This window comes from Amblyomma americanum, chromosome 9 (assembly GCF_052857255.1).
Source record: "Amblyomma americanum isolate KBUSLIRL-KWMA chromosome 9, ASM5285725v1, whole genome shotgun sequence".
NCBI lineage: Eukaryota > Metazoa > Arthropoda > Arachnida > Ixodida > Ixodidae > Amblyomma > Amblyomma americanum.
This window is the reverse complement of record NC_135505.1, coordinates 128,063,109-128,086,729: the sequence shown is the minus strand read 5'-3', so window position 1 is coordinate 128,086,729 and position 23,621 is coordinate 128,063,109. Positions and strand designations below refer to the sequence as shown.

The 23,621-nt window shown below is 49.6% G+C and overlaps 1 protein-coding gene across 12 annotated transcripts in view; it reads left to right on the top strand.

Moving 5' to 3' along the window:
- Positions 1–336: 336 nt before the first annotated feature.
- The window catches only part of sd (TEA domain transcription factor 1 homolog scalloped), a 198,241-nt gene continuing 174,956 nt past the window's right edge, over positions 337–23,621 (top strand). For 6 of the 12 annotated variants that reach the window (XM_077637205.1, XM_077637200.1, XM_077637198.1 and 3 more), the window contains exon 1: positions 575–1,234. The gene's annotated coding sequence lies outside the window, so the exon portion shown is untranslated. Of the gene's footprint in view, positions 1,235–23,621 lie in introns of all 12 variants that reach the window. The other 6 variants (XM_077637204.1, XM_077637203.1, XM_077637201.1 and 3 more) reach the window with 4 other exon arrangements.

The following is a 23,621-nucleotide window of genomic DNA, read 5'->3' as shown; positions in this document are numbered from 1 at the left end:
TCCGTAGTTCCCTTTAGTACTTCCGAGCAATCTGACTGATAGTTGCCAAGGTCCTCATCCGTGTGAGACTGTGAGGGCTACATGAACAACTACGGCATGAACGCTGTCATGGCCTCACGAAACAGCCCGAAAAGGCAAACGCTCCGACGCGTCGCGTCGCTCGCAGTTGCAACACAACACGCGCCCCACGGAACCGCACAGCTGAAACGCTAACTTGCACCGGCGACCCCACGCGGCGCTGCCTGCGCTCGGGCGCGTCGTCCAAGCGCAGCCGGTTTCCGCACGCACTCTCGTTCCCCGATAGCCTCCGCTCTTCCTTTCCCGCCATTTTGTCTTTCTCCCTCTCTTTCCTGATTGGCCGCTCGCCCTCCGCCTCCTCCCCGGCGCCGCCGGTGCTCTTGGCCTGCTGCAGAATGCGAGCGACGCGGCAAATGCGCGCCTGGAACTACCGGCATTTGATCCCCCGTGACGTCACGGCGGAGCGGAAGTGACGCTCTAGGCCCCACCCATGCGCGAGCCCGCTGCGCACAGGCCCGTCCGCGTTGTGGAGATTCTTTGTGCCATACTTCGCATTCCAAGCCAGGAGCAGCTGCTGCCGAGCGTGCCGTGGCCGAGGAGCGCGCGCTCCGCTGTGCGTGGAATTTTCTTGACGTCGTAACGCGAGGGCCTGCTGCCGCCGCCGCCGCCGCTCGCCGCCTCTTGCGCCGACCGTCGACCGGCCGTCCCAGTTTTGTGTCGCTCCACGAGTTCTTGGACCAGCGAGCTTCTTCGCGCGCCTGAAAGAGAAGTTGTGCTGCCGAGACGAAAGCAAAAGCGGCTGAAAGATAGAAAAGAAAAAGATTTTGTGTGTTGTGAGAGCGCGCCGTTCGTTCGCGTCGTTGGAGAAAAAAAAGAAATTAGCGGCTAGACCGCTCGCCGCGTGGACTACGTGATCCGTCGACGACAACTCGTCTTTATTTTGTGGTTTTGCGTGTCGCTTGTGACGCTCCTTTTTTTGACCCTCGCCGAGCCTGTGGCCGATTGTTGTTGAGTGCTCAGTGGCCGGCATCGGTTGTTGTGTTTAGTTTTTTTGCCGAACGCGCACTACTGGATCTACCTGCAAGAAAACACCCGACTGTCGTCTTCGCTAGCAGTGCTGAGTGCAATCCACTGTATATTTATCTTTGCCGTGTCAGTGTGTCGGGAGGAACAGACTTCTTCCCTGCGCCGGAGTTGACTACTCTGCGAAAGTGAGGTAAGCGTACGCCAACGGTTCTTTTTCAAATCGCCGCGCTGTTTCTAGGCTGCCGATCGACTAACGCTTCGATGCCGCTGGCGTTGTGAGTTTGCATGATCGCCTCGATTATGCCATTGCCGAGTGCGTTTTGCACAGCCGCTCACTATCGGTTATCTTCTCGTGCGTCCGACGCCGCTGAAAGCGCCGTTGCAGCGTCGTCTGCTAGCTGCGTCGCCGGTAAGCCTCCACTAGTTGTGCAGGAAGGCTTGCTGCTGCTGCTCGGAGCCGTGGACTCTGGTGCGGCCTGTTTATTTTTGTCGCTGCGCCTCCTTTGCTCAGCCGTGATTGGTTGTCGGCTCTCGCCCGCGCGGTTACAATGGCGATAAACCGTGCGGCGACCGTGACATCATCGGCGCTCGCTTGCCAGCAGTCGGCACACTGCGAACGTTGCGCGATACGGTAATCGGGCGAGGGCGGCAGCCACAACTGAGTGGGGGGGAAGGGGAAGAGAAAATAAAAAAGAAACGGAGACCTTGACTGGCTGGAGAGTTCCGGTTCCTCGTGCCTGGGTCCGTGCAGCTCGCATGCGCGCCGTGTTTTCTGCGTCACAAATGGATTTCGCCGTGCTGTGGCGGGGCATCGGTGCAGTAGTGGCGCGTATGTCTGAACGCGCTTGATTCTCGCTTTGCACCGACCGAAGCGGGCGGCAGCGGCGTATTTTTGAAGCGGTCTCCCGCCGTGTGGCGGCCGCACATTGCCCGTGTCTCCGGCGCGGCGGCGGGATTGTTTGTTGACCCGTTGCCTGGCAACACTGGGCCGCGATGACTATCTGCGCCCCGGCCTGTCTTTATGGCTCCCCAACGTTCGCTCGTGCGGCGGCGGGCGGCAAGCTGGGAGGGTGCGTGAGGAGGCTGGGGGAGGGAGGCTGTCTGCCCACGCCGCCAACTGCCGTGGCAGCTGCGGGGTTTGCGACGGAGCCTGCTGGCCTTCCTCCCGCGTTTGGGACACGCTCACTTTAGATGCGCACTCTTTTTGTGCTTTTTCTCTTGCCGGCTCTGCGTTTGCCTTTGCTTAGGCTCTTGTTTCATTTTTTTTCCTTTGCCGGTCCCGCGTGGCGTTTACGTTCCCGGTTGCTTGAACCCTAGTCGCCGCGATGACGACCTGTGGGCGTTAAAAGTTTAAAAAAAAAAAAAGGCTGGTACTCCTCAACCACTGCTGTTAGGAGCTTCTTGTGATCGTTTGGGAGTCTGGTTGAAAAGGCAACAGATAGTTACCGCTGTTTCTTCATTACAAGTTGCCTATGAGATTCAATCGGGAAGATTATGGAGAAGTGAGGCTTGGTTATCTGTTTGTCGCCGCGGCTTTCCTACTGTTATTTGGCACACTCGACTTGTTGAACGCATTATAAATCAGGTGCTATTGAAAAGGTCGCACGGCAACACCCGAGGGGATTCCCCGCGGACTTGCTCCTTCCTTGGCGTGCATACCCTTGTGATCAGTGATGGGGCGTGTAGCCTATTGTTATGCTAGATCGGCGCTTCATTGCCGCACTTAGGAGACGTCGACTGTTCTGGAGCCGCAGCGCAAATAAAGGCCATTACCAGGGCGGCTGTAAATCAGAGACGCCAGTGTCATCCCTATAGCCTTGATCAAGCTCGCCCTACAGTTGTAACAACATTCTTGGACAGAAATTTTGAATATTAGAAAATGGTAAGGTACTGTTGTGGAAATATTGGAGGTAACGGTTTATTCTTTCGATGTGTAGTAAAAAATCTGCTTTAAAGTTTTTTTTCCGTCCCGCGCATCGAGCAGTTTAGACTGCCGAGAAAACCAATATGGGGAATGCTTTTGACGATAGCGAAAACGTTAATAGCAAAAATATGAAAGCCTGCCGACGGGAGAGCTGAGCAAGTGTTGATCCTCATAGTGAAATCTTACAATACATGAAAAAATTGCGTTCTTGAACTCTTTCCCGTTCAAAAATGCTTTTGTCCATAATTGTTGGGTAGGGCCGCACTTTAGGCAAGTTTTGCGGATAGAAAAGTTGCAAACGTAGTGTCCACCTAGGCTTATCGCAAAGCTGATGTCACGCGCAGGATGCACCACATAAATGTATTAAAGGCTTCAGGTACCTAGTATAATATGAAGGCTGCTTAAAGCAGTACGAACCCTAATAATGTGAGGTGTAATGAAAGAGTCGGGCCTTTGCTAACACACGAGCTGGCTTGTCTCACCCTTGGTTCAACTTTTTATATACATACTAGATGTGATTGCTTTGTCGCGTCCGGATCTATGTGGCGAAGTTTGGTCGTGCTAAGATTTTTCTATATTAAGTTGAAAACGCCGTGTTAGCACTCGTGATGCGGTATTGGTTGCCTTGGAAAAAAAAAAAAAGTGGTGTGCTATATGGGTCTATTGGCATCGTTAAACGGAAATTTCATTGAATGTCCGTTCTTTGCACAGAAAGTTCAGCGCCTTGCGGGAATTTCGCTCGTAAACAAGGAAATAGTTCTAACTGGTCATCTCACATACGTATTTCTTACCTCACATCAGTAAGTATATGAAAAATCCGCAATTTAAGACGTTGTGCGCTGTGAACGAAGAACTTTTTAATACATGTATTTTTGGTCTAAAGTCTCTAAACGGACCTACACTGTTGTTCAACAGGGATGCCTAATAGCTTCATTTTCAACGTACCTCGAAGAAAGCTGTTCGCAGTTTTTTATCGCATTGTGTGATTTCGAGGGCTTATGAATTATTCAGTGTTTTGCAGCATTTTTTTTCTGGCGCCGAGTGCAGTTATTGTTAGACGTCGTGAGAGGTCTGCGCAGCAGGTTCTGCGTCAAGTAAAAAGCACGAAAATACGCTAAAGTTCACAGGAAAACAATGCCTTCGCCTGGCCACCTGCGTCGACGTGCTTTGCATCGAGAGCCTCGCAGCATGCTCTCGGTGAACTATGACCTCTCGTTGCGACTGTCGCAAGAGCCTCAGCGAGCTCGGTGCAGTTTGCAGTTGCGTGATGGATTCAAGTTCGAGTGTGTTTATCTTCGCGTATTAAAGGACCCTCTGGACAACGTGAAGTTAGTTTTTTTTTTCGTCCATTTCCGACTGGAAAAAAAAATGAGCGAATTGCCACTGCATTAGTCTAATCCTGTGTGGGTGAGGTACTAATTTTTGAGCCCAACATGGAGGCCGTCCCGTAAAGCGACTTCGATAGAGTCGTGAGATAGTGACATTTCCCTCACAAGAAACTGGCAGAGACAACTGGCGCCTTCGAATTGGATTTCAAAACATTTATTTCGTCAGAGAAGGCAAAATGGAGATGATCCGTGCTAGATGGCTGTCAGTTCACGGCTGACAGCGATCTCGTCAAGGACTCTATTCTTATATCGCTGCCTGAAAGGGAATTTTTTTGTCACATATCTTGATTTTTTTTTTCGTACTGCGTCGTTCAACTATTTAGATGCAGCAGTGCCTTCGGAAGGAGGAAGCAACAGATGCCGCAATGGCGTTTTCATTGAAACTGATCTAGAAGAAGAGCAATGCGCAGGATGTCTAAAAGCTGCAAGTCCTGTATTGTTTTAGCAATCGCATGTTCTCGAATCGAACCACCAACTCGTCCCGTCGTGTGGTCCAGTGAAACGTCTCTCCAGGCAAGCGTCGAAGTTCAACAGGATAGATAAGCGGGCGAGTTGGTGATACATAATGCAAAAAAACAGCGCGAACAAACGGAAGAAAGAACAGAAACGGAAAAAGTTCGCAGTCCTTCCCTATGTGCATCGCCTGTCTCATGGTCTTAAAAATGTGGCCCATAGGTATAAAGTTGATGTGGTTTTTTCGGCCCCGAATAAGCTCAGTAAAATTTGTTCAGCAGTAGAAAATAAGTCCCGCAACCCCAAGAAATCTGTAGCGTCCTGTGGTGTTAAGCACGCTAAAAGTTTTGTGCCGTGCTCCAAAGGGGTAGTTTATAAAATCCCCCTATCCTGTGGTCAGATATACATTGGGCAAACGGGACGTTGTATTAACACACGACTCGGAGAACATCTCAATTCATTAGAATCTAATCGCTCCACTAATCTAGTTGATCATTGCCGAGAGTGTCAATCATGTTTTCCGTCCTTGCATTTTACTGACATTTTGTACAAACACCCCGACCAGTTGACCAGGGAAATTATCGAGGCGTATAACATGACAAAGACACCAAGATTATGTGTCAGCCAACCATCCCTGCTCCTGCGTGACTGTGAGGTTGCATATCTGGACATCACATAGTAACACATGCGTTCTGATTTTGTGTTTTTTTCGTTTTCTGTTTCCTTTTATAAGTGTGCTTCCTGTGATTAAACTTTAGTTCAGAGTCAGCGCTTGTTCCTGTGTATTCATCGTCTAGTCCCCGTTTGTTCGCGCTGTTTTTTTGCATTAAGCGTCGAAGGCATTGGAGACACGATTCTTATCCACCACCGTTACCATCGCTTCAGATAGGAAACGTACATAGGTAATGGGTTCCCGCAGATCCACGTATATTCTTGTCGAGGTCAAAATTACTCTCGTGTCCGGAGATCCAAGACGCTTTGGAACACAATGTGACCACTTGCTGCATAAATACTGGGACAGGCGCGGCCGAGCCCCGACAGCAGAGGCGGGAAATTTGGCCACCGTTCTTATCCTACGCTGCCGCGACCTGGAAGCCCTGTTGGGACGCACGAATGAACCGCGCGGTGCAAAAAAAAAAGAGGAAAAGAAAAGAACACAATAGAGTGAAGAGAAAGGGAGAAAAGAAAGGGACGAACTTTGCTTCTTTTGCCAGTGCCGAAGAGAGAGCACACCGTCTCCCGCGCTGCTGACCCGGCCGCTCTGATGGGCGAACCGTCCGGGCGCCGCCGTTGACGCCATCTTGGACGGGGAGAGAGTTGAGGGAAGGGGACGCTGAGGTGATGGCGTCGGGGGGGAGAAAAGAGGGAGGGGGAGGTTGCTGCCAAGACGCGAGAAAGGGAGTGGAGAGAGGTGGTGAGGAGGGGCGAGCGACACTTGTTGGAAGTGGATCCCGCTGTCGGACGTCCCGCCGACGAAGAAAAAAATAGGAGGGGGGAATGGATGTGGAGGCGGGGGATGAGAAGCACACTGGCCCGCACCCGCCGCGGCGGCTGCCGCCGTCGAAAAGCGGAAGGGGCGCTGCGATCGCCTTTCTCTTTTCTGCTTTTTATTTTATTTTTCAGCTGAACCTCTCCTCCGCGTCTTTTTTTTTATCCGCTTTTCTTTTCTAGTGCCTGCGGTGTGCACTAGCCGGGCCAGGTTGGTTAAGATGGCTCGAACAGTCTCTGGCCTATTCTTCTAGGGGAGGTAATTAAGTCCCGTGTCGAGGCTCGAAATGTTTGGCTCTTGTGTTCTGTGACAGCCGACTGTTGAACCTTCCCTGTCCAGTGCGCTTGCTGCTGTCTCCCCGAAAGTGGAGCCGACCTAAAACGTGGGAACTTTGGTGTGGCTCTGGCGGTGTACTCTATTTCAGAACGAGTTTTTTTTCCTGCAAGCAGGAATTCTGAAGAAGGATGTGTAGCTTTGCCTTGCGGACCTGTCGTTTCTACGGTTTAATGCTTCGCGTAATCATTTTTCAGTTGCGCACATTTTAGCTTGTCCGTTGAATGTCCCGAGTGAAATCGAGCAGTGTTCCAACTAAACTACCGAGTGGATCTCTGTCTGGACTATCGCTTCGGAACAGCTGAGTTGCATTGACATTTACCCTCGGAAATTCCGCATGCCATGCTGCAGTTGTTTGAAGTCGACCGAATTGTGAAGACCCGCGGGTGTGGATCCGTACAGCTTTAGCTTTTCATGTTGCCCGTCGCTTTAACTCCGGTTAATGGAGCCACAGCGTAGAGGTGGAGGGCAATCGTCCGGCACATTAGATGTACTGGACTCTTGAAGAAACACTCTGGACAAGCTGAAGTTCACACGTATCGATCGCGTTCCAATCACAAAGAGACCGTTCCCGCCAAGAACGGAGCTTCTATAAGCTAGCAAAGACCAAAAACTGAATCACAGGCGGCGCCATCACAGGTTTTCGCAAGTAAACTGCGCTGACGCTAAGGGAAAAATCGCGGATCCTTGAGGCCAGACTACACTGCCATCCATCTCCAAGCGGTGATCACGGGATCTCTTTCGCTCTTGACGTCGCGAGTTTGAGCCCAGAGGGGGGAAAATTTTGAAATCCAGTTCTCGCGGCAACGTACGCTTCTTTTGCTGTCGAACACACATGAACACGGCCAGAGTAGCCGCAGAACCGGTTTTTACTGAAAACAAAAACTGGGTGCTGTCGTCCGCAGTGACTCTATTATAATAATAATAATAATAATAATAATAATAATAATAATAATAATAATAATAATAATAATAATAATAATTGGTTTTGGGGGAAAGGAAATGGCGCAGTTTCTGATTGAAAGTGATTATAATAATACTAGACACAAGCACATGTCTATCAGGCCGCCATGGTTCATCAGTAATTAGGCACGCACATGCACTGACAATATAGGTAAGCTAGAAGAAGGCATCTAAAGATAATAACACAAGTAAGGTTTTACAAACTGATACGACTTAGTATAGTAGTTTGTTTAACTTAAATTAAATGTTTGTACAGAATGAGCTGGCGGGGGGGGGGGGGGGGGGGGGAGAATGATTGAAGTATGTAGGACTCGACAGATTATGGTTTATGGCCATACTGGACAGTATAGAATTAACTCTTTTCCTGTTGCAGTAACATTGCGCTATGACTTCGGTGTATAGTAGTGGCCTCGTGAACTTTCTTGCGTATCCGTCTTCGGGCGTGCGTGCGTGCGTTCGAACTCTTGTCATTTTGTCTCACGCGCACGTTACGATGCCCGGATAATGACACTATACGTCCGTTCTTATCCCGTCTCGAAGTATAGGGCCAACGCACGCACTCGGGAGGTCGACGCTACGTGTAGATCCTGCCGGCCACGTGCGCCTTACTCGGCCGCATTATGGGACGGGGCATTGTTCCAGTTGGGCGCAAAAACAGACCGCAGAGAGATCGATAAGTATCTGGCCGACTGCGCAGCTTTGGGACCCCCCCCCCCCCCTTTTTTTTTCACGGTCGTTGACCGGATTACCGCTGGTCAATTGATGACGCAAGTTCAGCGACATGACAGTCGTTTTAATTTTGTTTTTGTTAATGTTGTGGAACGTTGCACTTAAATGCAGTGCCTTTTTCCACTTTTCTTTTGTTGGGGGGGGGGGGGCAATTATAAAGATATCCCTTTAATATAAACAAAAAGGAGCAAAAGGGGAGTAAGCTGTCCTTTAGTGCACTCCATTTTTATAAAAGCGAGTTCGCTAGACGACAGCTTACACCGTTATTATTCCCATATAAACTTATTCGTATTTAGAGGGCGCGTACGCGCAGTGTGGTCTTTATACAGGCTGCCCTCAATAATAATAATAATAATTGGTTTTGGGGGAAAGGAAATGGCGCAGTATCTGTCTCATATATCGTTGGACACCTGAACCGCGCCGTAAGGGAAGGGATAAAGGAGGGAGTGAAAGAAAGGAAGAAGAGGTGCCGTAGTGGAGGGCTCCGGAATAATTTCGACCACCTGGGGATCTTTAACGTGCACTGACATCGCCCAGCACACGGGCGCCTTACCGTTTTTCCTCCATAAAAACGCAGCCGCCGCGGTCGGGTTCGAACCCGGGATGCAAAAACGTGTTTGCAACGACAGTGTTGTTGACCAACACCGTAGTCGCGTCACGTGATGAGTGTACAGTACGTGAAACGAGAGCCGTCAAAACAGTTTGCACCGCTGGTAGCCGCTATTTCGCTGGGTGTTGCCTCAACATATCGCTTCTCTTCTAATAGTTACTCTTAAATACGAATAATAGTTATTCTTAAGAAGCAAGCCGTTAACGCGTAACATCGCTGGAGGAACGGACGACTAAATAATAATAATAATAATTGGTTTTTGGGGAAAGGAAATGGCGCAGTATCTGTCTCACATCTCGGCGGACACCTGAACCGCGCCGCAGGGGAAGGGATAAAGGAGGGGGTGAAAGAAAAAGGGAAGAAAGATGTGCCGTAGTGGAGGGCTCCGGAGGGCGCCTTAGCGTTTTTCCTGCACAAAAACGCAGCCGCCGCGGTCGGGTTCGACGACTAAATAACAAAACTTGTGTTACGGACAGAAATCGCCCCTGCCGTGAAGGCGTGTGTGTGGAGATGTATATTCTTATTGCGACAAATGCGACAGAGCTGGATGTGTGTTCTTGTCGTTGGAAGTCGCAGCATGTGGAAGAGGCCTTACGCACGCAGATCTGTCTTTCCACCTCAGTTCGGGGCTGTCGACGTAATGCGTCAAACTTATTATTCTTTCATATTTTTTTTTCGGAGGAGGGTGCCACTGTGTTTATCACATGGCTCACGCGTGATCTCAACATGATATGCGAATACAATGCCAGGCAAAAATAAACAAGAAATATGCTGGGATGTTGGAGAAAAAGAGAACAATACGCTTGCGACATGCGAGGGAATAGCCTGTGTCTCGTGGGCCACGGAATCTGCGTTTATCATTGTTCATTGGTATTGATTTTTTAAAATATATTTTCAGCCTTCGACCTAGCTTCGAGAGTTACGGCTCTAGGCCGAGAGGTGTCTGGCAAGGCGCGCGCTTTTAGCGTTGGAAAGCGAAACATACTCACAGGCGGCACTTGTATTCATATACACTGGAGAAATAGCACGATATACAGGGTGTTTTACCTAGGACTTTACACAGTTTTTATTATTAAGCTTTCTGAGTTAGAAGGGCGCTTTTTTTCGGCATAACATTGTCATAGGTGCAGTACGTCTAAATGCAGCTAAGACGTGCAAACTAGCCGGATTATTAACTAATATTGAATAGTTAAATTTTTAACTATTACTATTAGGCTGCTTAATTACTGAGGTCCATGTAGGCTACCTAAGTAATATCCATATCATTTTTTAGAATTTCAAAAATTCGGTTACCCGCTGCGCTCTGGCCCAGCAAATTTCGGCTATTTCAACTATAGTTGCGCGCACTAGGCACGTTGCTTTGCCCGCAAGCTTCTCGAATGCGTATGTACTTTTGCACCATGTAGCCAAAATTTGTTGGGTCACAGCGCCGAGGGCAATAATAATAATTGGTTTTTTGGGGAAAGGAAATGGCGCAGTATCTGTCTCATATATCGTTGGACACCTGAACCGCGCCGTAAGGGAAGGGATAAGAGAGGGAGGGCAATCGCATTTTCGAAATTCTAAAAACTGGCATCGATATTAATTGCGTTGGGCTACACGCCCTTTAATTATTAAGGCGCCTAACAGTAAAAGATAAAATATTAACTATTCATTATTAGTTAACCAGCTTGCTAGTTAGCATGTCTTAGCTGTAGTCTGATGAACCCAGGTAGCACATTACAGCGGGCCAATATTAGAAAGCCGTTGGCAAAGCATGGCCCTAAGTAGCCAGTTGGGCTGTTTGGATGTGGTTCATCCGAAAGCAAAAAATCAGCGCACACCACACAGGAAGAGTGTCGAGTATTCCTCTGTCCTCTGCCCGTGTGCGCTGAATTTTCGCTTTAAGATGAGCTGTCAAGTTTGTCAGTTGTGCGATGCCTGGTATTGTCGTCTTGAGGCCTGCGCTTGGAGCAGGTCCACAACTTCGGCTTATTGTGCTACTGTTCTTTCCATCCGACCTCCTAGCTAACAGTATCTGCTTGTATGTTCGTGCCATTAATTCGGCCAGTTTGTCGGAGATTCTCATGGGTCTGGAAAACGATGGCTGCGCAGGTCAGTGAGAAAGATTGAAGAAACAACAACAACAAAATAATCAAAACAAAACTGGACACGGCAGATTTAGTGAGGGCTATCATCACGTTCAATTTCAAGCCTGCGGCTTTCTCGCGCGTCCGTGATTTAGGCGGCGCGGAAAAGTGCCTCTCAACTCCGCAGTTTCCGGTTGATTCTTCTTTTTTTACAGAACGCCATGTGCTCGGTTCTATAGCCCTTAAATCTCTCTTAATTGGCGCGGTCTCCGAGCTCGCTTTTTGTGTTGATTTTCTGTTTTATTCTTTGAAAAGCGCAGTGCGCTGCTGTGTTTGTACGTCGCTGGCGAGAACACGGGGGTAATAATAATTGGTTTTGGGGGAAAGGAAATGGCGCAGTATCTGTCTCATATATCGTTGGACACCTGAACCGCGCCGCAAGGGAAAGAAGTCGAAGATGAAGGAAGGAAGAGGTGCCCGTAGTGGAGGACTCCGGAATAATTTCGACCACCTGGGGTTCTTTAACGTGCACTGACATCGCACAGCACACGGGCGCCTTAGGGTTTTGCCTCCATAAAAACGCAGCCGCCGCGGTCGGGGTTGAGCCCGGGAACTCCGGATCAGTAGTCGAGCGCTCTAACCACTGAGCCACCGAACGCGGGGGTCGCGTGTCCTTTCCAGCTTAATAATAATAACAATTGGTTTTTTGGGGAAATGAAATGGCGCAGTATCTGTCTCATATATCGTTGGACACCTGAACCGTGCCGTAAGGGAAGGGATAAGGAGGGAGTGAAAGAAGAAAGGAAGAAGAGGTGCCGTAGTGGAGGGCTCCGGAATAATTTCGACCACCTGGGGATCTTTAACGTGCACTGACATCGCACAGCTCACGGGCGCCTTAGCGTTTTTCCTCCATAAAAACGCAGCCGCCGCGGTCGGGTTCGAACCCGGGAACTCCGGATCAGTAGTCGAGCGCCCTAACCACTGAGCCACCGCGGCGGGGGACTTTCCAGCTTGGAACAACCAGCCACCGGCGTGGCGTTGGGCGTTTGTGAGCGAGAGGAGCGCCGTGCGGGCACGACCGTGTTCGCGTACGCGTAGGAACAGACGCGGCGCGGCGGGGAACGTGCGAGAAACGCACGCAGCGACTCCCTTTCGGAACGGGTCTTGGTCGCACAAAAAAAGCCGAGCAGTTGCCTGCCCGGCCAAGTAGTGCTGCAGCGCCATTAGCACTGGCGCAATGGGCGGAGTCCCTCCCGCAAGGGGCCTGCAGCGCTTGTAAATTCGAGGAAGTAATTTCGCGCGCCCGTAGCAGCAACGCTTGAGTCATGGCCCTTTTCGGAAAAAGAAAGAAGAGGAAAGAAAAAGCGAGCGTAGAGAAAAAGAAGAAGAAGAAAAGAGTCCGGCGTCGCGGGAGGGCAGGAGACCGACCGAAATGTGACGGAAGCGAAGGGTGGGTAAAGAAAGCGAGAGACAGATAGAAGGGGAGAGAAATGAAAAGGGAGGAAACATTGGCAAATGACTCCTCGGCATGGGCGCTCAGGGTGGGGAAAGCTGCGGACGGGTGGAGCGGACGTCGGTCGGTTTGCACATTCACGAAGCAGCGAGATGCATGTCGCGGCTGTCACTTGCATTGATTCAGTTTCGAATAGATCGAACCGCGCCGAATTGTGTGGTTGGTTCCGGACTGACCGAAACGTGTTTCGACTTTTTATCTGCCTAAAAAGCCTGAAAAAAAACAAGAAATAGTCTCTGACAGAGGATTAAGCGTGATGTTTGGGTTTGCCGTGCTTCGTCACGACGCGGTAGCTAGAGGGAAGTTTGATGGGAACGAATGGTCGTTTCGCCCCTCATGGATCGAGATTCCTTTGTGCGTGGATTTCCTTCAGGCCAGAAGGCCCCAAGGAACGTTACTGAGAGTGAAAATGGACCACCACAAATTCCAGGTGGAGGTAGCGCACCAATATTGAACCATTTGTGAAGAAAGCCGAGAACTGCGTATGTTTTATGCGACTTCTTTAATGCCTGAACGTTCAGTCTTGGTATCAATATGATAAGAAGAAAAGCGTCAACGTAGTAACGTTGATTCCGTCGTACGGCTCCTCCATAGGCAGTGCTCAAGATGTTTTGTTTTATTCGACTCGGGTCCGAGGAGTCTGTGCGACTCGATCACTTCCTCTCTCGCAGTTCTTCCCGCACAAAGACATCAGAAGACAGTACATAGACCGCCTTAAAGACTACCTGTAGACTGTGTGTAGACTATGGGTCAGGAATTTTTGATAGGTTTTTGCGGGGAGGCGCTGTACTAGACGCGCCAGTTTCTGTGCGCGACACTTCGGTCACGTTAAGCCTAGAAACGGTGGCGTTGCAAATCAAAAACGTCGAAATTTTCAACCTACGCGATCACACACAGGTGGAGAATAAACGGCGCTGGATGATCGTCCCGCCTCCTGGCGGTGCTTCCTGTTATGTTTGTGGGCGTGTAATTTAGGTCGCGAGATAGTCAGTGGCACTAATAATAATAATAATAATAATAATAATAATAATAATAATTAGTTTTTGGGGGAAGGAAATGGCGCAGTACCTGTCTCATATATCGTTGGACACCTGAACCGCGCCGTAAGAGAAGGGATAAAGGAGGGAGTGAAAGAAGAAAGGAAGAATAGGTGCCGTAGTGGAGGGCTCCGGAATAATTTCGACCACCTGGGGACCTTAACGTGCACTGACATCGCACAGCACACGAGCGCCTTAGCGTTTTGCCTCCATAAAAACGCAGCCGCCGCGGTCGGGTTCGAACCCGGGAACTCCGCATCAGTAGCCGAGCGCCCTAACTGAGCCACCGCGGCCAATGACACCCCGTGCTTAGATCTTGGTGAAGGTCGGCTCCCGTGCTGCCGACAGATACGCCTGCAGTGGCGGCCTCGAGTCTTCCCGTTTGTAGATAACATCTCGCCGCCCGTTGTTGTTGTTTATTTTTACAGTTGCGTGTACCTGCTCTAGGGGTGCAAACAGCTGCCCTTATGATGTCATTTGGATGCGTTCTTGATGCGGGCGGCCAATAGAGATAGCGGCAGTCGTGCCGAAAGTTCCCGTTGCAACCGGTTTAGACACACCCAACAATTCTCTACAACAGCATTTTTAAACAGGAACCGGTTTATAAGCGCAACTTTGTCGTATATTGTAATATTCCACTATAACAGTCAGTATATCCGCAGATCTAATAATAATAATAATTGGTTTTTGGTGGAAAGGGAATGGCGCAGTATCTGTCTCATATATAGATCTCCCGTAAGCAGGTTTGGAATTCTTTTGCTATGAAAGTGTTTGCCTTCGTCAAAAGAGTTCCCTATTGGTTCCCTATGCGAGTGGTGGAAGCACTCTAAAAGATTTTCCTTCACACCGGAAGAATGCATCGTTATCTTCCATATTTTCGTAACAATACCTTACAATATTTCAATATTCAATATTTTTTCCGAGAATGTTGGACATGGAAAGGACTGCGCTAACGCCTTGTATGTGTAACGCACTTCCATCATTTTATGTCACTTTATCCTCTCTATCCGCAAACGTGTACGTCGCATGGGGGATAAATGTTTCTGTGAACAAAATACTTAGGCAAGTAGACATCTGAATTCAATCGAAGACTGTTGCTTCCTTCCCTGCGTTAACATCCGAACAAAATTGGTGTGTTTCAAAAATAATTCGAAATAATAAACGGACGCTGGGGAGAAACTGTAGTGCCGTTTTTTCTTTAGTTTTTTTTTCTCGTCTATGCTACACGGGTCATCCCACGCCCCAGCTTAATTGTCTGTACGAAAACGAGATCGAGTTGCATAAACGTGAATAAGCCTTTTCACACAGCTTTTATAAGGGCCACGTACAAAATTTTCAAGCTATTCTTTTAGCTTTGGGCCTGTGACCTATTCTGAACGTGTGTGCATATTTCGAAATAAGTGGCCTTTCTTTCTTTATTTATTTCTTTCTTTATGTCGAAAATTGTCATCTCCCAAAGCAGGGCGCTAGGCACGCGGAGCCTCAGAATCGTAACATATGCCTTTTGTCTGAAAACATAATAAGGCTTCTGCTTTTGAACGACTATAACCGTGGGCCCGTCACATCAAAATACCCTGCACCATCAGGGGAACGTTGCGAAGAAAGCCAAACCGCAGCGGTGGACAGTGGCGAAATGCAAGAGCCTAATAGTGACCCCCCCGCCGCGGTGGCTCAGTGGTTAGGGCGCTCGACTACTGGTCTGGAGTTCCCGGGTTCGAACCCGACCGCGGCGGCTGCGTTTTTTATGGAGGAAAAACGCTAAGGCGCCCGTGTGCTGTGCGATGTCAGTGCACGTTAAAGATCCCCAGGTGGTCGAAATTATTCCGGAGCCCTCCACTACGGCACCTCTCTCTTCCTTTTATCTTTCACTCCCTCCTTTATGCCTTCCCTTACGGCACGGTTCAGGTGTCCAACGATATGAGACAGGTACTGCGCCATTTCCTTTCCCTCCAAAACCAATTATTATTATTAGTGACCCGGTAAGCACATTAGTGAGGGAAAGTCATTTGTCATAAATTATTTTTTTACTGGGGGCGGGGGTGGGGGGGGGGGGTGCTGAGGAAAGAAGGCAATTTGTTGTGCAGGCAAAATGTGACAGCACTTCTGGACGCAGTTGCTTTCATGCTTTCTCTATTGACCTTAACCTAAATTAAACGACTTCTTTTACGGGGCTGGCGAAGCTTCCGCGTGGCGTAGCACCTCCCCCTACGCCCACCCCCCTCTTCTATTTATGACTTTAGAAGAAACTTTTTGACGTTGTAACTGGATAAAGACGAGCATCGACTGCACAGTTATGCGGCTAAATCACGCCATACTCTCAGCATGTCTCTCTAATGGGATGGGGCTGCCTTTGGTAAACATCGTCAATAAACGTGTTGCATTAAGCTCGTGTTGCGTTGTTTTCGGGCGGCTAACCTTACCAGGCGAAACGCAAGCTAAGTGACTGGGCATCTAGTGCGTCATTGTGCGACTGTGTAACCTGCAAATTACGACAAAACACTTCAGGTGACATTATGCTGCAGCTAGCCGCGAAAGGCTACTTACAGTCTAGGGCTTAATATTACGGAGAACGCTTCCGCAATCAAACTCACGTACCTTTCTTAGCGATAACTAGGGAGTACTTTACACATATTTCAGCACGTGCCACTGATGGGCTCGCGTATGAGCCCACTCAGCCATCATATCATATCTGCGCAAGTTGTGAGAAAATTGGAAACGCCGAAGCGTGATGCGTATTATTTTGACCGTACCTGTACGTTGGATCTAGCTAGAAGGCTCCTGACGTTGTCATTTAAAAGCTTGAAATTGCTCGTTTTTTTTTTCTTTTAAGCGAAATTCATCCGGACATTTTCGGCTTTCAAACCCAGAGAGCGGAAGGAGTTACAAGTGTCTGTACCTGCGTGTCTGTACCTGCGTGTCTGTACCTGCGTGTCTGTACCAGCGTGTCTGTACCAGCGTGTCTGTACCTCGAGTCCACATCGGCTAGCTCAACGCGTACCGTTGCATAGGGGGCAGCGTGCCAGGCTTCTTAAACACAAAGTATACGAGCTCATGCATGACTGCGCCTGCTAGCCACCCGCCAAGCAGAGAGGCATAGCTGGAAGAGTCCTATAAACTGACGTCGCTATGAAAGGCATTCTGCAGTGTGGCATCTTTGGTGTTCGATTTATTAGAAGACGCGCTACACCCATTGCTCGTTCCCTCGACGACACACTACGCCGCAGAGCTTCTTTCCATGGAATCGGTCGTGTCGTCTAGCTACGTGTTCACGTCTGGGTTGATGACCAGGAAAATAAAAAAAAAATCAGGAACAACGACTCGGAGCAAAGATGGCAGCATTGAGTGGCCGGCTGGTTGCCTGCTGGCGTCCCCGAAAGATTACACGTACGCGCGCCGGATAGGGCTTCCGCCGTCCCATTGTGTCCGCGTGGGCGGTCGCTTTGAGCAATGGCGCGGCAATCGTTCGAACGCCACCTCCGCAACACGCGAACTCCATTGTGTAGGAGCCGTTTCGCCTCGGGCTATGTGCCGCGGACTTATCCGTCGGCTCGCCCGTGCCTGGGAGTTATTGTTTAGTATCTCGCATTATCACCGCCTCCTCTCCCGTTTCTTTGTTTTGCTATCGCGCCCTCTATCTGTGTTCGCCGCGTGTGTACGACTGATTTCGGCCTGCCTGTGTTGTTTCCAACTGTTACGATGCGCCGGTGTCGCTTGAGTGAAGTACAGACGCGAGAAGTATTAAGGTGAACGCCAGGTTCACACTTGAGAATCAAATTCGTTCTTAATTCTTCGTGTAACTTAAGAAGGAAACCGTGCGACAAAAAAAAAAGTGCCTGCTTGCCACACAACTCTCTTTCATAGCTTTTGACATGTACAGACGCTGATTTCGAAGACTTGCTTCTGCCTCACAAGGTCAGACAGTTTGGAAGAAGTCAGGCAATTACGGTTCCTAACGTTCCCTTAAACTATTTTCTCCCGAATTTTACTTATCGAATTCTCCGAAAAAGGAAAGATTTCCCGAACGGAACATCTTCAGATGTTGCAACGCTTACCTGCAGCACTGCGTTTTTCTATTTTATTTTTTTATTTTATTTTATTTTATGGGCTGAAAACCTTTACCGTCCGGTTCAGTTCGGTCTCCCCCAAGACAAGCATGATTTTATCAACCCCAGTGACCGAAATTTTGTGAACGTTAAAGAACACCTCGTGCCGGCGGTCCTAGTTTACCAGCAACCACGTGGACTGAATGACGTCAGACAGAACGGCACGACTCAAAAGCCACACGGACAAACGCTGGAAACTTCACGTACTACAAGGAAAATTCGTCTACAAGTGTTACAGCTAGCTGTATTGTCTAGGAAAGACGAGCAAACTTTTACTGTTACCTGTCAGTCTGTATTCAGTTACACATAGCTGTGCATACCTTCGTCATTAAGATCTTGTGCGTTTCCTTTAATTTTTTCTTGTATCATTTATGATCCTCAAGTATAGCTAGCCGAATTCCTCAATTACTACTTGAACCTTCCAAACATTCAGCATAGCGTTGGTTACTTACTGTTAGTTGCGTGCAGCGTAGATGAAGCACCGACGTAGCTCAAACCGTCGCACGAGCAGTTTGTATGCGCTCATGTAAGGGGACATTCATTCACAAAGTGAACTGCAGAGAGGCGAGTGCTCTGCATCTGACTAGGCCTTTTTGACAACAACCACGACCGCTTGGAAAATGAACGGAAAGAATCAATGGTGAGAGGTTAATTGCGTGGGAGTGTTAAGCTTCAGAATCGTCGGAGATGTAACTTGGCTCTCCGATAGCGGGAAACAGAAACGGGTTGTCCTCGTGTTGCGTCCAGTGAAGAACCTAGTGTGCTTATCAGGCAAGTCTGTCCACTGTAGCATCCTTATCGACTAACGCTGTCGATGGTTGTCTAACGTGCCGCAGACCTCTTAGCATGCTGCGATGGAATCCAGGAACACCGATGGTTAACTGACGCTGAAGATATACAGATGCTTGTTGTTAGTAAAGATAAGAGCACCAAAGCTGAAATCCGTATCAGTCGGAGAATAAAACAATAGTGCAGCAGCATGACGAATGACATGGATAAGGGCGCTGACATCTTTGTTCAAAGGCAAGCCCACTTGTCAACGAGGCGTTGGCACCTCGACAGCGTATCGATCCCGAACTTGTTGCATTGTACGTCGCAAGGCTCTCCGTTCCGTTCTGTTTTACTCCGTGCTCTTGTAGGAGTGGGCGGGGATTGTGAATGAAATTCCTGCTTTGCCCATTGCCAAACTTGTGGTACGTGTCTAGGCGGTGTCGAACGTCAGCGCTTATGGGTCTTGAGGAGCAATGTTCGCAAGTCCCCATTTACGCCATGTGCTGGGAATGTATGAAGATTGTTAAGCACGTCGGTTTGGAGTCGTTGGCTTTAACGCCGGGGTCCGTAAGAACGCGGTAGCTTAGCTTTATCTGGTGTATTCTGTTAACCTCTTTGCCCGTTTACGAATCACAATGTTGTTTAACGTCTGCCCTCCACTGAATGTAGCTTGCGATAGCATTTGTTGAAGCTCGGGTAACGGACTGGATTCCAAGAGAAGGCAAACGCAGCAGGGGGCGGCAGAAAGTTAGATGGGCGGGGATAGGGTGGCTACAGCTGGCACAGGACAGGGTTAGTTGGAGAGACATGGGGGAGGCCTTCGCCCTGCAGTGGGCGTAGTTAGGCTGATGATGATGATGAATTGGAACATGCCAGGGAAACGGAAACACGCCTGACCTCCTGAGTCACCCGGTACTAGTGATGCAAGAAAATAGGGAAAATGTATGCGAAATTAGACTGAGTGAATGTGGTGAAGCGTTGGCATGAAAAAAAAAAACGAAACTGAAATAACAGAAAAAACAGAGAATCCGCGCTGTATTCTCTCACGCTTCGCATCTGCCGGGTAGGTTTTGAGACGGTGAGTGTCCGGCGTTTCTTAACGAACGAATAAAAAAAAAAGCGGGAAGAGCCGTTGGTCTGTAGCTTAGTTTGACAACGGACGGACGTTGGCGGTACAGCCGTCGTGAGTGAGAATTATGGAAGAACGGACGACTTTGTGGTATATTCTTTGAATCTTTTCGCCGCTTTCAGAACCGCTCTCTTCGTGGCACTGACCCTTTAGGTCTGTGTCGCCGATGGAACCCTAGTTGCTCTTGCGCCGTACAAAGAAAACGAGCGTTGAGGCACCAAATTTTCCCACTTCCGGCGACGTGATCTTCGCGTTCCCATGGCCCCAAGTGCGAGCCAACCCGCTGGGAAACCGGAATGGTCTTCGCCGTCGCCGGACCATTGATCTCCGAACGAGATTCGAATCAATGGGCTCCTGGCGGCGAGCTTGAAAGTGTCCGAAACGTCCTCTCGAAGCAGTCTTGTCCACCCTCTCCCCCTCGCTTGTCATTATTCCTCCTCCTTCTTTATCATGGCGTCATCGCACGGGCTCTTTCACGAGAACTCCTTAATCGCGGATATCGCACGCTCGTAATATAACCATAGCAAAGAAGCCGTGGCCCCTTCTCCAACCACTATAGGCTCTCTCAACTGACCGCACCGTCTTCCCTTTCAACCCTAAAGGAGTCTAGCATTCGTTACTAACCGAATTCGATAAAAGAAAAAGCGTTCAAAAGTGACGAGTTGCAATGGAACAGGGGGAGGGGGGGGGGGGGGGGGCAGGGCTCGCACGGTACATGGCATGAAATCACGAAAAGCTGATTCCGGTCTCAGGAGGTGCCCCGATCGCCAAACCTGTCTCTTGCCCAGTTTCCATTGATCAGCTCTTCACCTCTTTGCACCGTCCGAAGCCCGCAGGTCGAGTTCTTCGCGTGGGAACCTTAACCTGGCGTCGCTAACGGGTTCTCACTGCGGCGTAGGAAATTACTGCTGCGAACTGGTCAAGACTGGAGAAAAAAAAGGACCACAAAAAGGGGACGCCTGGCCGATTGGAAAATTGGAGAGGGTCGGAAGGAACTTGACGAAAAGAACAATAAAGAGCAACTGGAAACGAAACGAGAGAAGAAAATAAAAGAGCCATTCCCGAAATAGAGGGATGAGCACGCGGCTTGGATGGAGAGAAACTGGTATCACGGGTGAGCCGGGTAAGACGCGGACACTGCGCAAAGCGACTTAATAAGGGAACAAGAGAATAGAGGCCTGGCGAAAGCCCTGAAAGATTGCAGAACAAAGAAGCATAAAGGAATAAGAATGGCCCCGCGGACAAGGCGCACGGCAGAGGCTTTCTTAAAAGCGGCCGTATATGGTGGCTGTAGGTATAAAAAAGGAGCAACTCGGCGGCGGCGGGACGGACGGCGGGCTGCCCGCCGGCAGGCGTCGTCGCGGGTTCTACGCGTAAACTGGTTTCTGCCTGGGCGTAGTAGTACACGGTCCGGTTTTGGGAGCACCCCACCCCCCTCCACCCTCTCTCCTTTCGCTTATACTTGCAAGCCCCTGCTTTGCCCCAGGTGTGCGCCGTCGACCACAGCACTGGATGCACTCTCAAAGCGAAGAACGGGCGCGGGAACGGGGGGGGGGGGGGGGGGGGGGGGCATAGAGAAGAACAGGAAGAGACCGGTGGGGGCTGAAAAAGGGGGGGACGAAGGGGGGGGGGGGAGGATCGGAGATTTGCTTTACCTGCCCCTGGTAGTGCGGCGGTGGGGTGGGCTCCCCTTTGAAGAAGGAGCAAAAAAAAAAGTATACGGGCCCGCTTCTCTGCTGCGTGCTCTGGTTTCCTGGCGGGCCGAACGCGGCGAAAAAAAAAAACGAAAAAGGGTGCCTCTCCGATGCCGCGCGCGAGCTTCGGAACCGGACTGCGCTGCATCTGTGGTGTCCAGGACAGCTGTGAACGCTAGACGCGATTGTACTTACGTCTGCGGGGGGGGTGCTTGCTCTTGAAGCGTTGGTGCGAAGTACTGGGAAGAGGGACATTAATTAACACGTGGTGGTGGAAACAACGGGACGTATAAGGGTCATGGAAGACCACAGTTCATGGACACACTTAGACACGGACGTCGTTTTCCCGTGGGGGCAGATGGCGTCTGGAGACTTCAGCTGGCTGAGCACACAAGAAGGGATGGTCACGATGGAGCATAGGACGAACTAGTTCGCTGTCCCTATTGTCTACTGGGATCATCGCATTTTCCGTATCCAACTAGCAGAACGCTGCCCCGCCGCGGTGGCTCAGTGGTTAGGGCGCTCGACTACTGATCCGGAGTTCCCGGGTTCGAACCCGACGCGGCGACTGCGTTTTTATGGAGGAAAAACGCTAAGGCGCCCGTGTGCTGTGCGATGTCAGTGCACGTTAGAGATCCCCAGGTGGTGGAAATTATTCCGGAGCCCTCCACTACGGCACCTCTCTCTTCCTTTCTTCTTTCACTCCCTCCTTTATCCCTTCCCTTACGGCGCGGTTCAGGTGTCCAACGATATATGAGACCGATACTGCGCCATTTCCTTTCCCCAAAAACCAATTATTATTATAACTAGCAGAACGCAGACGTCACCGGACCTAGTGCACCTGTGCTAACTTTGCTAATGATTCCACCTGGCTGCTGCTAAGCGGTACGATGAACAAACTACCGACGACCCGCCATCTGTTGGGTTAACTGCGGTTTAGCCACTGCACTGTGCGACGTAGCATACAAGACAATACTGTAGAAGATTGAAGGAAGTAGAAACAAGGGGTCTGTGTTAGGGGTGTCGTACCTTAATGTGTTCCTGCGTCCCGTACCGCAGATGGACACGTAATTGTCATAAAACTCTCTGACTGAAGAGGCTTCGTTGCGGAGTGTTACGAAACGCTTGGAAGTGATGCAATGACGGCGCAGCTGTAGCATGCTTTTTGCGGGGATAGTGAAGCTGTGCGTAATCAACGTTGTTCTGTGGATGCCTGTTGGCAAGCATCGAAGCGAGCGACACTATGAGTGTCCGCTTGCTCTTGGAGAGTGCCTGTTAAGTCGGCCTTTGATGTAGTATCGTATAAAGCCGGAAAGAAATATTCCCTGAAAAAATTGATGACTAAAAGTAACGCGTTAGTCGGCGCTTCGAGCACAACATAGACATTTTAGCAAAACTAAAGACAGAGAAATAATTTGTTATACAGCGCGGAGCCATTATATGGTCCTTGATGTGGATAGTGCCGTACAGTTTATATGGAGCGCTAATAATTCGGGATATTGTGTTCGATAACATCTTCGACAAAATATTAAATCTAGACCTGAGGAGGTCTAGATCCCGCCGCGGGGGCTCAGTGGTAAGGGCGCTCGACTACTGATCCCGAGTTCCCGGGTTCGAACCCGACCGCGGCGGCTGCGTTTTTATAAAGGAAAAACGCTAAGGCGCCCGTGTGCTGTGCGATGTCAGTGCACGTTAAAGATCCCCAGGTGGTCGAAATTATTCCGGAGCCCTCCACTACGGCGCCTCTTCTTCCTTTCTTCTTTCACTCCCTCCTTTATCCCTTCCCTTACGGCGTGGTTCAGGTGTCCAACGATATATGAGACAGATACTGCGCCATCCCAAAAACCAATTAAAAAAAAAGACTAGAGGAGGTGTCACTTGTTGCTTATTTACGATTTAGATATAGGGCGTTCGTTCACATGTGTCAAAATCTTGGGCTTAAATGCTCAGTGTCTTATTTTATTTTTTTCACTTTCATCCTAGACAATGCTTTGCTGAAGGCTTATCTTAAAGTCGATGTGTATATTGACCCATTAACGCCTGTTTTATATGCAGGAGAGAACAAGCGACAGCATATTTATGTCGTTTGTGTACACTGTACATTTTCAGCCCACTTCATTAGCTAAGGAAGTTAGTCTGCAACTTACCCACAGTCGCGGTGTACTCAACAGAATCCATTCATCATCTCCTATTGTCGTGTTTGTGTGTGTGTGGGACATTCAGCGTAATAAATGAAAGCTTTGAAAAGGTAGCGTTAGCGACACACAAATCTCGAGATGCCCGAGTTCCTCAAGGAGTTGATGTTCCTGTTTCTCCACTAGTCAGCACTCCGTGAGAAGGGAGCTTGTTTCTTTCAAACATCGCCCCCCCCC